This window comes from Ostrea edulis, chromosome 6 (genome assembly GCF_947568905.1).
Source record: "Ostrea edulis chromosome 6, xbOstEdul1.1, whole genome shotgun sequence".
Taxonomy (NCBI): Eukaryota; Metazoa; Mollusca; class Bivalvia; order Ostreida; family Ostreidae; genus Ostrea; species Ostrea edulis.
This window is the reverse complement of record NC_079169.1, coordinates 78478599-78488429: the sequence shown is the minus strand read 5'-3', so window position 1 is coordinate 78488429 and position 9831 is coordinate 78478599.

Sequence of the window (9831 nt, the reverse complement as noted above, 5' to 3'; positions counted from 1 at the left end):
AAGTTTTTGAAATTGTTTGAGAGGATGATCAATCAGTTTCAAGACTGCATAACTGTGAACTACATGTTTATGAAGATAAGAAAAACAAATAATGTAGGATAAATGAGAAAAGATAAAAGATTTATAGGAAGTCGGGAACATACATGTATATGACTGCAATACTCTGATTGAGTCGAAATATCTTGAGAACTAGAACTTTCCATTACCTTTAAGTTGAACTTAGAATTTCGAGCCTGTCTGTCCTGTTCCTGTCAGCGCAACTCCTCTGAGACCGTTCATCAGAATTTCGTGAAACTTTGTTGTAAATAAAGTAACACTGTGTAGATGATTCCCAGAAATTCTGATTCAATATTTTTCTGGGAGTTATGCACTATGCCAGGAAGCTTTCATGTAAGTATAAACTTTTCTGGCCCAGTGGTTCTTGAAAAGAAGATTCTTAAGGATTTTCCCTATATATCTGTATGTAAAACTTATCCCCTATTGTGGCCCCATCCTACCCCGGGGACATGAGTTTAACAAACTTGAATCTGCACTATGTCAAAAAGCTTTCATGTAAATTTGTACTTTCCTGGCCCAGTAGTTCTTGAGAAGAAAAATTTAGTTTTTCCCTGTATATTCGCATGTAAATCTTTGATCCCATATTGTGGCCCCACCCTACCCCCGGAGGCATGGTTTTAACAAACTTGAAATTGAACTATATCAGGAAGCTTTCAGTAAACTCGGGTGACTTATCGTTGTCGTGCGTTAACAATTGAACATTTTTACTATTCCAATTCTTTTCAAATTTGGTATGAAACATCTTTGGTACATAACTTGTGAATTTCAGGGCTCCTGGGGCCCTAGGAGCAGGGTAAACACTGCCCCAAATTGACCAATTTTCAAAAATCTTCTCTTAAACCGCATATGTTTTAGAAAAACTAAATGTATAGTGATGAATTTAGATATTCAGAACAGGATTTTTTTTCCTGGATTTCATAGCCCTTGGGAGTAGTGATACTTTTCACTAGTACCCAGGTGACTGATAAGGCCTGTGGGCCTCTTCTTGTGATTATCTCTCCTTTGAAGGGGACATGGCCCTTCATTTGAACAAACTTGAAAGCCCTTCACCCAAGGATGCATTTTGCGAAGTTTGGTTGAAATTGGCCCAGTGGTTCAGGAGAAGAAATCGAAACTGTGAAAAGTTTACCGACGAGGGACAACAGGTGAGCGAAAAATGCAATTACCGCATCCCTTTACTATTCAAGAAAGTTGGTCAGCGTAGTGCCATAAATGAGTCAACTTTCACGTTTTACGCAAAATATTTTATTGAAAAATATTCTTTGAACAATCATTCTGAACTCATTTTTGCTCTAACTTTTATGAAATCTAAAACATTTATCACAAAACATCTGGACATAAATTCTATTCATGATTTTTTAAAAACTTTTACCAACAATTGCAGAAATATGACCAATGAAACTTTAACATCAACTCTTGGCATTCCATTTCCTTATATAAATCTTTTAAAGAGTGAAACGAAAACATTAATGTGTTCTTACAGTCACAATACGTGCACGGCTGTTTAGGAAAAAAAAGACACCCAGACCGTAAACTGCAGATATTGGTGCTATTTATGTTACAAGTATGAATTGAATATTGATAAGTGTATGAAAATGATTTAGAGAAGCGGTTGTTTTCAATGAATTATATAGTAAAATGAATAATAGTTGACTCATTCATGACACTATGTTGTATTTATGGTTCTTTCGATTTCTGACGGCTTTGATGAAAAGAAATTATTAAGAGATTTTAATGACGTTCAGACAAACTGTTTTAGCCGGATTTTATATTCAAAACCGATGAATTATGGTGCTTGCATCCTTCAATACTTTAATGGATGATTGAAATTTTTAGTGACGGTTTGATATCGTGAATGATTTTGTCTTCTGATGTTCTGATAAGGCTTTCAATATTTACACAGTAAACCATTTAAAGAGGTACTTTGTTTTTAAAAAATTGACAGGTATCGACTGTTGCTATGGTGTATTTTAACGTAAAGAGTTTCTTATACAACTGATTATTTTTTTTATGATACATTTTAAACACCATGTAAAAGGAAGGTAAAACACTCTCATTTCAATCGATCATTAAACGGACGAACGGCAACTAAAATAACTTGTTAACAATAAGTAAATGTTATAATTACACTATGTTCAAATCGAAAGGTTCTGAGACCGCCGCCTTAAAATTAAAACTTTATCAGTGCAAAGTGACTATGAAATTAATGGACCAAATTTATAAATGAAAGTGCAGATGCACGAGATACAAACTTCATACCTGGTAGTCATATCGGCTCTGACCGGAACCTGACCTGGGGGTTATAAAACCTATTCACGCTCAAACTCTGTGATCTAAATCTTACGTACAAACTCAAAAGTGAAGGTTATAAAACTTTTATAAAATCATTCTTATAATCAAATTGAGTACATGCTCAAGGTTTTTAGAGTATGCTTCGCAGCTTGCTTAGAGTAGTACTCAAAACAAACATGGCTGAGTTTGAGTATGAGTACGGTAAAGGTTTTATAACCTCCAGGCCTGGTAATTAGATACACGTGTGTCTAAGTCATATTCCGCTCCATGATTCAACGCACCTTTGTATAATTTCCAAATATGAAACTGACACAGCATAATATGTCTGTCTCTCTCCCTCCATGTGCCAGGTTGACCGTTTTAACTTTGTCCGTCACTGACGTCAGACCGGGTGACTGCGAGCCGTTTCATCAGTCCCTATATATGATAAAAATGTCATCTGGACGTACTTTTCATTTCTCTTGTTATAACTCAAACATGTACAGTTGTATATAGATGCCTTTCTGGCAATATATCAACACCTACATACTAAATGTTCTTCCTATGACCGTCAAATCTTTGATGGCTACTTCAAGAGGAATCCTACAAACTATTAACACGGGAATGAATGGCAGAATGCAGAGATAATGCGTCCTCCACCCGCGAACAGTAAAGTAAGAAACCTTACTGCGTGTATAGCACCCTGTGGTATACCAAGTTGTATCCCTCAACGGAGTCTTAATGTCTGGTCCAAATCCGAAGAACAGCTTGCAATGGATATTGTGACGATTTCGTTACTTAACGCTATGCTGTTTCTACCGCTATTGAACAGATGGTGTGGATGTTGGAGTCAAGTTATTGGAGTGTGAAAAAGGAGTCATCCCGTTAGTTTAGGTCTTTCCTAAAATCATTCAACTTACTCTTTTGTTTTCAACGTACCCAGTAACCTTTCCAGATAGCTGCATTTAGAAATGGATATCTTTTGGTGTATCACAGTGAATTTGACGGGTTTAATCAGAACGCCGCCTCAAAACTCTGACATTTAACGTATGTAGCGACTGCCTTTGTGAATTACCCAGCATTACAAGTGAAAATCATGGGTCTTTTAGATATGATGGTGGACATTGGCACGATAGAGAACCCTCGCTGCTACGGCTCTGGGGCCCATTTTACAAAATTAACTTGCAACAAAGTCGCAATACTGAAATTGTATTCACACAGTTATTAGTTTGTATGAATGAATTAAAGCGTTTCTGAGACTCAATTTTCAGCTTTATTTTTTCATTATTTTAATTGGAGTGAATGATCTAACAATAAATGCATTGTTTATAATTTGTAGTATGTGCCTACTATATGAGCGAACAATTCTCGAATGGAATATAAATAAAATACACGAGCAAACATTGTGTAGGATTTTGTAGGATTTGTGGCGTCTTTTCTACTACAAGGCAAGTAGTACTATAGGTTTACCTTCACCTTCAAGCTGTACGTAGATACATGACCAGCCCTGATTAGTCGCACATAACCCTCTGCTTTAATATTGCAGGGCCGTAAATTACATGGAGGCGGAGGAGGCAGCTGCCTCCTCCAACTTTTGAGCCAAAAAAAATTAAAATTTAAAGTTCATTAGAATTTATGTTGTTTCCAATAACTAAGAACATGATACCTCCCTTAAAAAGCATTCCAAATCTTTCTTTTAGAATGAGTTAGTCAAGTAACATCTTAGAAGGCCCTAGAATCAAGGATTTTGCACGAAACGTGTTCAGTGTGCACAAAATGTGTTCAGCGTCTGGGGGCCTGGGCGGCCCCCAGACCCCCGCCTAATTTCCTGCCTCCTCCAAATCGAAGGTTAATTTACGACCCTGTATTGTTGCGAAAACTGGCTCATAGCCTTGTAGCAAAATGATTTCAGATTCTGTTTCGTTGCAATGGTGGGATACTTTATTCATTATTTAAATGAATAATATCCAATGTCAATTTTAAACATATGTTTGCATAAGCATACCGTTTATAAGAACTGTGATAATCGTGTGTGTGAGGCAACCACCTAGTTCCCCCTACCTTAGTAGGCAACACCTGCTTCATTTGTAAAGAAGCAAAACTTCGTTTAAGAGCCTTCATCTGTGTTGAAGTTTAGTGATAATACTGTCCGAGAAGCAATGTGACGCACTTGGTATACAGTTTAGGTTAGGAAGACTTCATTGCATCTCTGAAACTCAATTCCAGAAGATGGACAAGACAAGGCAATGAAGTACATCTAAATGATACCGTGTCTCCTTTAACTGTGTGGTAAGTCCCGATTCACAGCCCGAAGAAACAAAAATGTTAAGTAAATCAATTAGACAACCATTTATTTATCCATGTTATCTGAAGTTGAAATAAAATATATGCTGATGTTCCCCATTGACAATATGTTCGTACTCTTTGGTGATCAGGTTTTCCAACAGTCTGTTGCCCATGGGCACGAATTGTGCTCCTTTGTTAGCTGATCTGTTTTTACATCCTTATAAAGCAGAATTTATTCAAAAACTTCTATGTGAGAAGAAAAAATCTCTTGCTGTGACCATCAATTCGACATTTAGATATATCGACAACGTCTTTTCTATTAACAATGATAATTTTCATTCATATGTCGATTCGATATATATACCGCCGCGGTGGTCTAGAGGTTAGAGCGTTCGCCCCGCATGCGGAGGGCAGGGGTTTGAATCCCGGTCGCGACAACCTAAGTCGTTAAAACAGGTAGTGACAGTTCCATCGCCAAACGCTCGGCATCAGGTCTGCATGTCACGGGTCCTCGGAGATGACCTTAAAACGGATGTCCCGTGTCACAGTATTTGTGGCATGCTAAAGAACCCTCACTGCTCAATGGCCGTAAGCGCCGAACAAAGGCCTAAATTTGAAGCCCTTCACTGGTCTTGGTGGCATCTCCATATGAAAAAAAATTCTCTCGAGAGAGAGACGTTAGGCCTAAACAAGATACAATCAATCAATCGATTCGATATATCCTTGTGAACTCGAAATAAAAGACACCACAGAGTCGTGCACTTCTGTTTCATACTTAGATCTTGTATTGAAAATAGATATTAATGGCAAACTAACAACTCAACTTTATGACAAATAGGAGGATTTCAGCTTCTACATCGTCAACTTCCCATATTTATGTAGCAACATTTCATTATCACTTGCATATGGTGTATATTTATCTCAACTGATTCGATAATCAAGAGCTTGTTTTGGGTATGATCAGTTTTTAACTCGAGGCAGGCTACTGACAAACAAGTTGATGGTGCAGGGGTTGCAACAGTCTTATTTAAAGTCAGCATTTTGCAAATTCTATGGTCGTTATAACAATCTAGTTTGCCAATACATCCTATCATTGGGTCAAATGCCGTCTGCTGTGTTTCTTAACGATTGTTAGGCCGTTCTTGGCACTCTGATTTTGACTACGGACAACTCCGTTTACCTGATCAGGATATAGGGCTCTTGGCTGGTGTAACCGGTCGACGGGGTATGCTTACTCCTCCTGGGCACATTATCCCACCTCTGGTGTGTCCAGGGATACTTGTTTGCCCGAGTCTCTAATTGCTTATAGGAGTTATGAGATTGATCACCGTATGTTATCTTCGCAATTCACTGAAGGATAGGTGATACACTTTTGTTTTACTATCTCACAAGATAATTTAATATTCCATTCAATGCACAACATTCTTCTCAAGTGGGCGGGGTGTATAGTGGGGTAACGAGAGAGGTAATAAATTCAATGCTTCATGAACAGCAAGACAAAAACCTGTAACTGACGTCACTGCTATTGTAAATTCGCGTCCTGTTGCTCCAATTGTGAACGAATCTGATGCTTTCATCGCACAATTTTCTTAACGATTGTTAGACCGTTCTTGGCACTCTGATTTTGACTACGGATAACTCCGTTTACTTGATCAAGATATAGGGCTCATGGCTGGTGTAACCGGTCGACATTAAGTGAGTTAATGACATGCGGAAACGTAGGAATCAAGGATATTTACAAGGAGCATTAGAGGTGTATCTAACTGCTGTTAGATGTTGAAATCACTAGTGAGATGAATACGGCCCTGAGCGGTAACCTTTTAAGGTCTAAATTTGTGGTACTTCGGAACATAAGACAAACAAACAATTACATGTACATGTGGCCGTATGTTGGACATAATTCAACTGAGCATGGGGACTTCTATCAGCTTCTATTATATTCCGTGTACTGAAGATCAACCGACTTATCAGCCAAGGGTGATAATAAAGGTAACGGATCGGAATCCTTAGTCAGTTTTCAAAGTCATTTTCACCTAGTGTGGCGGAAGTTCTGCATTCCGAATGCCTTGAAGTGAAGTATAGGATTTCCACCAGCAGGTCAACACTCGATTATAACGGCTTTTAAATGGGCTGATTTATTGGAATAAGATAGCTGAAAGAATTACGCAAAGGTCCAAGAGCTCTACATAGAAAGGAGTGTCAAGTATGCCTTACTGATAGCTGATCAAGATTTGGCGATGGCATCGCTATTTTCAAAATAAAGCACGTGTTTTTTGTGAGATGGCCTCAACATATCTTGCAAACCTTGTAATATTTGAGTATTCGAAGATGTAGGTAGCTGAAATGGGGCTGAAATGACATGAATGTAACTGGTATTGGGTGTAAAGATAATCGACAAAATGATTAAGGTCGTAAATTCGTTTTAAAAATGGGAAATAGGGTTCACGGCGGGTGTAACCGGTTGAGAGGGGATGTTTGCTCCTCCTAGGCACCTGATCCCACCTCTGGTATATCCGGGGGTCCGTGTTTGCCCAACTCTCTATTTTGTATTGCTTATAGGAGTTATGAGATTGATCACTGTTCGTTATCTTCACGTTGCATGTGGACATTTACACCCGGGGATTGATTGGACTAGCCGATTTGTGACACTTTATATTCTCGTGTGTGAATTCAACTAGGTGGTAAACCAGCATTGGACACTGTTTTTTTTTCTCTCTCTTAAACTTTGGTTAGATCTACTGTAGGTTAATAGCGAGCGCAGCGAGCCAACGCGGAGCGCTGGCTCGTACTGCGAGCTCAAATGACTAGAGCGCGGGAAATAATCCGAGCTAAATCTCAACCTCTAACAAGAATTTTTTTTTGACGCCAATCCCAGAAGTCCCTCGTACAAAATGGCGGATGGTTCGATTTGTAAAATAATAATAAAAAAAATCTTTGAAGTATTACAAACCTTTCTTATTTGAAAGGAAAGGATGACAATCATATTCTTCCCCCTTTCTTTTTCTTTTTAAAATATTGTCTAAAGAAATGTAAACAGCCAAGTCACAACTACCAGGCTACGTCACAACACGCTCGTTGCATTTCCCGCTAAACTGGTTCCTACATTGGCGAGAAGAGGAAGACAGTAATACAGTGAACTAGATAAGTTTTCCTTGTTTTTTGAATTCCAGAATTCGTTATTACAGATTTAATTTCTTATTTCAAACTTTTAAATTTGTTATAACAAATTTGTTGAATTTGTTATAACAAATTTCAAAATTTATATTAACGAATTAAATTCGAAAACACGAATTTTAGAAATGGTTATATCAAATTGTCAAATTCGATATAACGATTTATAGAATCGTTAACATTAAATTAGTAAATAATTCGTGATAAAGAATTGCAGAATTATTAAGAATATAATAAATGATTTGAAATTATAGATTTTTCAATTCATTAAATCAGATTTTGATTCATTAAAACAAATTAATACAATTTGTTGAAACGAGTAGTTGATAAAATGTAGTCGGATGAAAATGTCGCAAGACCAGGCACCTGATCCCACCTCTGGTATATTCAGAGGACCGTGTTTGTCCAACTCTTAATTTTTTCATTCTTTATAGGAGTTATGAAATTGACGACTGTTCGTTATCTTCACCTTTTCATCAGTACAAGTTTTTAAAACTTTGTTGTAACGAATTATGCAATTTGATGTAACGAATTTCGGAATTCGTTATTTCAAATTGAATTCGTTATTTCAAATTTTGAAATCCGTTATTACGAAGTTTATGAATTCATTATAACGAATTTAATCCGTTAAAACGAATTTTAACTTCCGGTTTAATCGCACTGAATCGAAAGGTAAGTTCTGATTGGTCAATGTGATAAACATTTATAAGTTTATGTCATATTCTTATTGGTTCTGAAATAATGATAAGAATATTTGAACTATAAAAACAAACATGGCTCATGTACTTAGCCACTAGTCTCTAATACCATCATAAAGTAATAATCATGAGAATTATTTTCTCTACATATGTATTTATGGATTAGATAACGTGTGTCAATTCAGACTTCAATTTTATTATTGACTTATCAGAACTTACCTTTCGATTCAGTGCGATTAAACCGGAAGTAAGACAGTCTAGCGAAATTCTTAGGCACTTGGAGTTGTAAAAACATCTTTTTCTTCGAATGAACGACATTGGAACGGAAAGAACCGTACATATATCGAAAGTAAGGTATATGTGAACGATTCATCGCGTCAGGCCGTTTGAGAAACGCCCACAATAACCCAAACCCGAATTTGCCTCAAAAAGAGTGTCCTACCCTTCCTTTTTTAGCTCACCTGAGCTAAAAGCTCAAGTGAGCTTTTCTGATCACCCGTATTCCGGCGTCCGTCCGTCTGTCCGTCTGTAAACTTTTAACATTTTTAACTTCTTCTCAAAAACCACTAGGCCAATTTCAACCAAAGTTGGCACAAAGCATCCTTAGGTAAAGGGAATTCTAAATTGTTAAAATAAAGGGCCAGGCCACCTTCCAAGGGGAGATAATCAAGAAAAGGTAAAAATAGGGTAGGGTCATTAAAAAATCTTCTTCTCAAGAACCACTTTACTAGAAAAAATTAAATTTATAGATAAGCTTTCTGATATAGTGCAGATTCTAAATTGTAAAAATCATGGCCCCCGGGGGTCAGATGGGGCCACAATAGGGGATCAAAGTTTTACATACAAATATATAGGAAAAATCTTTAAAAATCTTCTTCTTAAGAATCACTGAGCCAGAAAAGCTAAGATTTATATGAGAGCTTTCTGATATAGTACAGATTCTAAATTGTTAAAATCCTGGCCCCCGGGGGTCGGATGGGGCCACAATAGGGGATCAAAGTTTTACATACAAATATATAGGAAAAATCTTTAAAAATCTTCTTCTCAAGAACCACTAAGCCAGAAAAGCTGATATTTACATGAAAGCTTTCTGACATAGTGCAGATTCAAGTTTGTTCAAATCATGGCCCCCGGGGGTCGGATGGGGCCACAATAAGGGATCAAAGTTTTACATACAAATATATAGGAAAAATCTTTAAAAATCTTCTTCTTAAGAACCACTGAGCCAGAAAAGCTGAGATTTATATGAAAGCTTCCTGATATAGTGCAGATTCTAAATTGTTAAAATCCTGGCCCCCGGGGGTCGGATGGGGCCACAATAGGGGATCAAAGTTTTACATACAAATAT